Genomic DNA, 8,302 nt, shown 5'->3' with positions numbered 1-8,302 from the left:
CTCTCTCTTCTCTCACACACACACACACACACACACACACACACACACACACACACACACACACACACACACTTGGCCTCCCGATCAGGTGAATGAGTTAGGAAGAGAGGCTCTGGTCTGCTCAGAGATGATAAGGACCCTCCTGGCATTTCTTACACACATTCTCAATGTGCAGAGAGCCGCAAACACACACAACTGTGGTTCAGCGACTAATATCTCCAACATTAGCTCGTATCACATCCTACAGGGAGTTCTGAAATGGCAAATGAGATGTGAACAGAGAAGGGCTACAGAAGCTCGCATAGATGCTTTTAAATAGATCAGAGTCTAGATTGTTCCCCCGGACAAATAGTGACAAACTCGGCTAACAAGACAAATGAATGAGGTCAAATATTCCAGAGACTCGGAGGAAGAAGAGAAGGCTGAGCGTGGCCTAACTCATGCCTGACTCACCGATGCAGAGGGTCAGAAAGCCCAGAGAAGTGACCTGGAAACACATCAGCCGAGGAGTTCATCAGGCACACATTCTGACTCAGGACACACACACTTCTAACCGGCTAATGATGAGGCCATATTCAGAGAACACTGTCCAGCCTCATGACCACAAGATCAACAACACTCCCCACACCCATAGACCTTACTGACTGTGTGTTGCAGTCAAAAGCAGTTCACTCAAAATATATTTAATAATTCAATATTACAAATAAAATCATATAATTCATTGGGCCTAAACATAAACACACCAAGTCAAGTCTCCTTTATTTAAACAGCGCTGTTTACAGCACAGAGCATCTCAAAGCAGCTTCACAGAGATAACAGGGAGATAATGCAACAGTGTGTGTCCAGAAGAGAAGAGCGTCAGTGCAGCTTCAGTAAGCTCAGTGATGCTTCATTTCTATTGTAAAAAAGTTATTAATTTAGTTCATGTATATATATAGCCGCTCTGGAGAAAACCGTGATGTCATCGTCCAGGGGTGCGTTTCCCGAAAGCATCGTTAGCCAACTATGGTCGCAAGTTCCGCCGTTATCAGCAGTTCAACGATTTGGTGTTTCCCAAAACCATCGTTCCAACGAACGTTCGCAATCAGCATCGCAGACTTGTGTGGTTGGAGGACAGCTCTCGAGCTGTGGTCAGAAGCAGAGTTTCTAGTTTACAGAGATGTAGACTGAATAAATCCTTACGCTTTAGCAAAATAAGCAAGCTGACATTCAGTACAACCCGTGTTATTTATTTAGAATACATGCAAATGTAATTTACGTCTTTTAGTTCGTCAAGAGATTTAAAACACCGTTTTTGAAGACTGCGCATGTGCGAACGTGCTCTACTGTGTAAGAACGAGCCAAATATTGAGTCTGGTAATAAAGCAAAATAACTGAGAAAAATTAGAAATGGTCTTCAGATGCCATGTCTGTAACTTATGACAAAATCTAGCGTTAATTCGATCTCAAACAGATTAATTAAAATAATTTATTAGTCCACCACGTGCGAGACGTCATAAACCAGCGTGGTTGAACGATACTTTGCGACATACGGTTTCGGGAACAGTCGTGACGAGCTAGTTGATTTCTCCAACGATGCATCGTACTACGGTAGTTAAGCAGCGAGCGATATAGTTGTACGGGAAACGCTCCCCAGCTCGGATCAGGTCTCGTATAATGCTGTCAATAAAGGCAGATCAATAATAAACGCAATATATTTACCAAATAAACTAATATAAATAAGAATTGACTTTACACTTTACACAGCTCTTAGATCAGTTTTTGTATAATTATTAGGTTAATGTGTATATTTCTTGCTGGTATTTTCACTGATATTGTCTTCATGTCATCATTGTTTGAATGTAATTATTTCTGTGAAAGCCTGAAGATATTTGTGCGTTAAAAGCAGTTTTCCTGCTAAAAGAGCATCAAAGCAAAGCAATGTTCCCGTGACTTATCTTCTGACGAGCTCGAGCACTTCTGACGCCGTGTGGAATCTGCGGATAATGATACAGTGAGATACTCAATGCACAGCGACTGGAATGTATGAATAAATGAATGAATAATACGGATTATCAAGCAGTGTTTATTGTTTCACTGTTTGCTGCATTGTTGGTGCATTGGCATTTCATTTCTACTCATTTGTCATTAGTCTTTATTGAAAGCTCAGGGTTGACTTTTGTGTTCAATTCATTCGCCAGTATGTGTGTTAATGAAAATGATGTTAATGTTATGTGTATAGAAAAGAAACACAGTATTTACTATAAAAACATGTGATATTGTGTTCTTTTGAAATAGTGTTGATGTGACTGATTGAGCATTTTACAGTGTGAAGTTTCATACATCAACGGTTTTAAACACCTGATGAAATGTCACATGACTGTGGATGGATTCTGTCGATGAGGGCTGGATGCCACACTCTAAAACACTCAGGCTTTTCAGGCTTTCTAAAGACACTGGGTCGTTTCCCTGTCAAGGGAGCTTGAGTTGCGTCGAGATGCTGTGGGAACGCCCTGCGTGATTGCGTCGTGAACCGCGGGTATAATCAGTCCAACGGAGAGACGAGACGTCATAGGCGGGTGACGTCATCGACCAGGAAACTGTAGAGCACACCTGAGAACAGACCGCCCCAGCTTCGGTGTCCTCCAGCGAGTTCTAGTCTCAGTGTCTGACTCACAGAATTAGGGTTTAAGAGGGGCCAGTTCGGTCATTTCCTGCCGGTCATCCGTTTCAGGACACTGGATTGGCTGCTCAAGCTATACTAGAGACCAGTCTCGAGAGGCTGGTTCTTTTAGTAGTCTCAGCCGTAGTCCTGACCAATTTCTAATCTACCATTTCTTTCAAAACTACTTGAGAAAGTGGTTGCTGCTCAACTTCAAACTCATCTGTCATCCAACAACCTCTATGAATGTTTTCAATCCGGTTTTCGCACCTCCACAGCACCGAGACTGCACTTCTTAGGGTTGTTAATGATCTCCTTGTGGCCACTGACTCCGGCTCCACCAGTATTCTAATTCTTCTAGACATTTCCTCTGCATTTGATACAATCTCTCATAGTATTCTCATTTCACGACTCTTGGTATTTCTGGAACTGCCCTATCCTGGTTCACCTCCTACCTGTCTGATCGCCAGCATTACTTCTCTATCTGCCAGTCTAAGTCCACTTCTGCCTCTGTCCCGCATGGTGTTCCTCAGGGTTCTGTTCTTGGACCTCTTCTCTTCATCATCTACATACTCCCATTAGGTAATATCATCCGTCATCATGGCTTCAATTTCCACTGCTATGCAGATGATACCCAATTATACATCCATTCTCAACGCAATGCACCTTTTCCAACGCTTTCCATATCAGCTTGTATTGATGAAATAAATGCTTGGATGACCACTAATTTTCTCAAACTTAACACCGATAAAACATTTACTTCTTCTTGGTTCTTGATTTACTTCTTCCTCAAACTACATCCCATGTCTGTGTTGACAATGTCAATATTGCTGGAGTTCTGGTTCAACATTTCACCACTGTCAAAAACCTGGGTATAATCTTTGATTCCTCTCTTTCCTTCCTTCCTCACATCTCCTCGCTCACTAACCCTGCCTTCTTCCACCTTCGCAATATTGCACGCTTACGTCCTTTTCTTAACATCAGTGATGCTGAGACCCTGGTTCACGCTTTCATCAGTTCACGGCTTGACTACTGCAATTCACTTTTCTATGGCTTACCCAATTCATCATTAAATAAAATTCAATATATTCAGAACTCTGCCGCCAGAGTCCTCACTCACTCAAGGAAATCTTCCCACATTACTCCAATTTTACGCAGTCTAGATTGGTTTCCCATTCGCTATCGCATTCAGTACAAGATACTCCTTATTACATTCAAAACACTCCATGGTCTTGCCTTCAACTATATTTCTGATCTCATCCATACATACTCCCCTGTTCGCACACTTAGATCCTCTGATACCGGTCTTTTGGCGATCCCACGGCACAAACTAGCATCGTTTGGTGGAAGGGCATTTTGCACCGCTGCCCCAACTCTCCATTCCACAACACATCCGTAATCTCTCATCACTACATGACTTCAAAACCCACATTAAAACATATCGTTTTGTCACTTCTTTCCCCGACCCCTGACTCTATGTTCTGCTTCTATATGTATCTTCACAGTTTCTATGTCATGTTTCTATGTCATATTTTTTGTAATTTATTGTAAAGCGACCTTGAGTCTTGAGAAAGGCGCTATATAAAATAAACTTATCATATTATTATTATTATTAAGACGTATCTGAGGACAGTCGTTATCTCGAAGAAGGCTTTGACTAAGAAGCCCTGATGCTGAAGCTGTCAGACTTCTGAGGGCAGATAATCTGAGGCAACACATGCAAACCAGTCAACGCCCACAACAGCTGGACAACACACTCCTGTGAGGAATAATAATATCGTGATAATCCTGGAAATTTTACCTCAAACGTGCTGGAGTAGCCTAACAACGGGTCCAGCTGCAGATCATCAGTAAGTGCTTTGTTCTAATCGCGATATGAAATGGTGTCTGTAAACCGCATAAGACTGTTTAAATTTGAATCCCGTTTCTGTGTTTGAATGAATGAACGGCACAGACGCATGTTGTTGTTTAGCTACTACAGCTCGCGCGTGTCTGTGTGTGAATGAAACTATCTATATTGCCTACTGAGATGAGTAAAAATCGACTGAATACGTTGAAATAAAACGTCTTTGTATAAGCAACATTTTAAACTGCAAATTAACATTTATGCCCTAATATATATTATAAAAGACGATATGTTACAGACGAAATATGAAAGACAACATTTAGTTTTGGATAGATTATAAAGTTTTTACTGCCACATCAAAACCTAATTTCCAAGGTGCAAACAAAATCTTAAAAGGTCAATATAAGCCTTCTCTTTAAATTATTTTTGTGTTTTATTAGTGACACATTTGGGGAGAGGATAGCCTATATCCAAAACTTTCTGAAAATACGAATAAGAATTAACTGCACAATTACTAGAAATGTTTACCTTGGATATTATACAATTTGCAAGCATGCACAGTTTGTGGAAAAATACACTTTTTTTCAAGATGTTTCCAACTCTGAACCAATTCTGTAGTAATATATATATATATATATATATATATATATATATATATATATATATATATATGTGTGTGTGTGTGTGTGTATGTATATATGTGTGTGTGTGTGTGTGTGTATGTATATATGTGTGTGTGTATATATGTGTGTGTGTGTGTGTGTATGTATATATGTGTGTGTGTGTATGTATATATGTGTGTGTGTGTGTATGTATATATGTGTGTGTGTATATATGTGTGTGTGTGTGTATGTATATATGTGTGTGTGTATATATGTGTGTGTGTATATATGTGTGTGTGTGTGTATGTATATATGTGTGTGTGTGTGTGTGTGTGTGTATGTATATATGTGTGTGTGTATATATGTGTGTGTGTGTGTATGTATATATGTGTGTGTGTGTGTGTGTGTGTATGTATATATGTGTGTGTGTATATATGTGTGTGTGTTGTCTTTGCATTCTTCTTGTGGCTCAGTGACACCTGAATGAAATGCTCATTAGTATGCAGCATTAGCAGGTCTTTGTCTTCAGGTGGGAATGAGGACATTATTCATGACCTTGTTGGATCATTCACGCCCACCTGCATATTGCCTTTCCAAACAAAAAGTGTCTTACAAAATTTAAATCAATCTATTGTTTAATGTTAACGATTAGCCCGGATGATTTTCAGATAATTTTGAAGTAAACACTCTAGCCGACAACATCCATTAGTCAAAAGTATTGTGGGAATATGTGAAGTTGGTCGTTTGTGGTCTTATATCAGAACATTTGAGTTTTTTGAATAACCACGCATAAATAATATTCTCTCAAAAATGCAAACATGTACATACATGTTGCTCACATATTATGATAGCCATGTTCGTGCTAAATAGAGTGTAATTACACCTTTGCCATTAATATGTTTATAAGCAACTGAAAAAAATACAAATATCAGGTCATGTCAAAACATCTCAAGGACCCCAAAAACACCTTAGACCCCAGAGGGTTAACCACACTTTGAAAAAGATAAGAACAAAAAAAGGAAATGAAAAGGAAATAATTGTTTAGCTGATATTCCCCCTGCCCCAGACAAAACTACAAATGGTTCAGTACAATTAGGGTTGCAAATGCTACAAAAACTCATTTGAATCAGATGGACTGTTTGATGGTGCAGCATGAGACTAGAAGGCCAGCAGCCAAAACACAGTTCCGGGGGAATTCCCACAAGACACAAAAGGTAACTCTGACTTCAACTTAAACGGATTGTGAAATTAAAGAAAATAAATAATTGAATTGAACAATATGTTGAAGCAAACAGACAAACAATTTTTTTTAAAATATATATATATATATCAGAGTCATTTCAAATAAGGAAAACAATTACACAACACCATTCTGATCTATAAGATGGTAAATGCCGGCATATTCAGGTAGTGATGTGTGCATGTGTGTCAAGTCCATGTAATGAATTTCCTTTCACCAAGCTTAGCTTGTGACAACTAGCTTTTTTTATTTGTTTTACTTCATACATTAATGAATGTTTATGGATTAACTTAAATCAAACCTTTTTTTGGCTTGACTAATAATTCCCTTATTTACAATAATATTTTACAGTATAGTATATTTTATATATGTTTTAATACATATTGGAAGTTCCAGGAGTCTCCCGCATATTGATAACGGCTCCCTGATGCCTGCAAATTAGTTAAAATCTCCTGGAATCTAGAGTGAGCGCGTAAGAGCGCGCATGTGCACGGCAGAGAGAGGGGGCGAGAGACCTTGCATGTGTGTGCTAGTGTGCCTCACGAAGCGCATGTAAGGACCAAACCCATCAATTGTCAGTGTGGGCGGGCTTTTATCTCTTCTCCCACACCTAATCAACCCCCCCATAACCCCCGAGGATCTAACGAACACAAAAACTACCCAAACACTGGGTTGTTATATTTGACCCAGGATCTAACTAACACAAAAACTACCCAAACACTGGGTTGTTATATTTGACCCAGGATCTAACTAACACAAAAACTACCCAAACACTGGGTTGTTATATTTGACCCAGGATCTAACTAACACAAAAACTACCCAAACACTGGGTTGTTATATTTGACCCAGGATCTGGGTAACATAAAAACTACCCAAATACTGAAAAAATAACCCACAAAAAGGTTTCATAAGTTAGATGAAAGTACCTTCACTGCCGGAACAAAAAAGAGTCTGAGTTTGAGCTTCTTAATCCAATCGACCTGATCTAGAGTTTCTCAAGTTCTGACTCTGTGTCTCGATCTCTGATCTAGAGTTTCTCCAGTTCTGACTCTGTGTCTCGATCTCTTATCTAGAGTTTCTCCAGTTCTGACTCTGTGTCTCGATCTCTGATCTGAGTTTCTCCAGTTCTGACTCTGTGTCTCGATCTCTGATCTAGAGTTTCTCCAGTTCTGACTCTGTGTGTCTCGATCTCTGATCTAGAGTTTCTCCAGTTCTGACTCTGTGTGTCTCGATCTCTGATCTAGAGTTTCTCCAGTTCTGACTCTGTGTGTCTCGATCTCTGATCTGAGTTTCTCCAGTTCTGACTCTGTGTGTCTCGATCTCTGATCTAGAGTTTCTCCAGTTCTGACTCTGTGTGTCTCGATCTCTGATCTAGAGTTTCTCCAGTTCTGACTCTGTGTGTCTCGATCTCTGATCTAGAGTTTCTCCAGTTCTGACTCTGTGTGTCTCGATCTCTGATCTAGAGTTTCTCCAGTTCTGACTCTGTGTGTCTCGATCTCTGATCTGAGTTTCTCCAGTTCTGACTCTGTGTGTCTCGATCTCTGATCTAGAGTTTCTCCAGTTCTGACTCTGTGTGTCTCGATCTCTGATCTGAGTTTCTCCAGTTCTGACTCTGTGTGTCTCGATCTCTGATCTAGAGTTTCTCCAGTTCTGACTCTGTGTGTCTCGATCTCTGATCTAGAGTTTCTCCAGTTCTGACTCTGTGTGTCTCGATCTCTGATCTAGAGTTTCTCCAGTTCTGACTCTGTGTTTCTCGATCTCTGATCTAGAGTTTCTCCAGTTCTGACTCTGTGTGTCTCGATCTCTGATCTGAGTTTCTCCAGTTCTGACTCTGTGTGTCTCGATCTCTGATCTAGAGTTTCTCCAGTTCTGACTCTGTGTGTCTCGATCTCTGATCTAGAGTTTCTCAAGTTCTGACTCTGTGTGTCTCGATCTCTGATCTGAGTTTCTCCAGTTCTGACTCTGTGTCTCGA

Source organism: Phoxinus phoxinus (assembly GCF_949152265.1).
Source record: "Phoxinus phoxinus genome assembly, chromosome: 2".
Classification (NCBI taxonomy): Eukaryota; Metazoa; Chordata; class Actinopteri; order Cypriniformes; family Leuciscidae; genus Phoxinus; species Phoxinus phoxinus.
Note: the sequence above shows the minus strand (reverse complement) of the source record.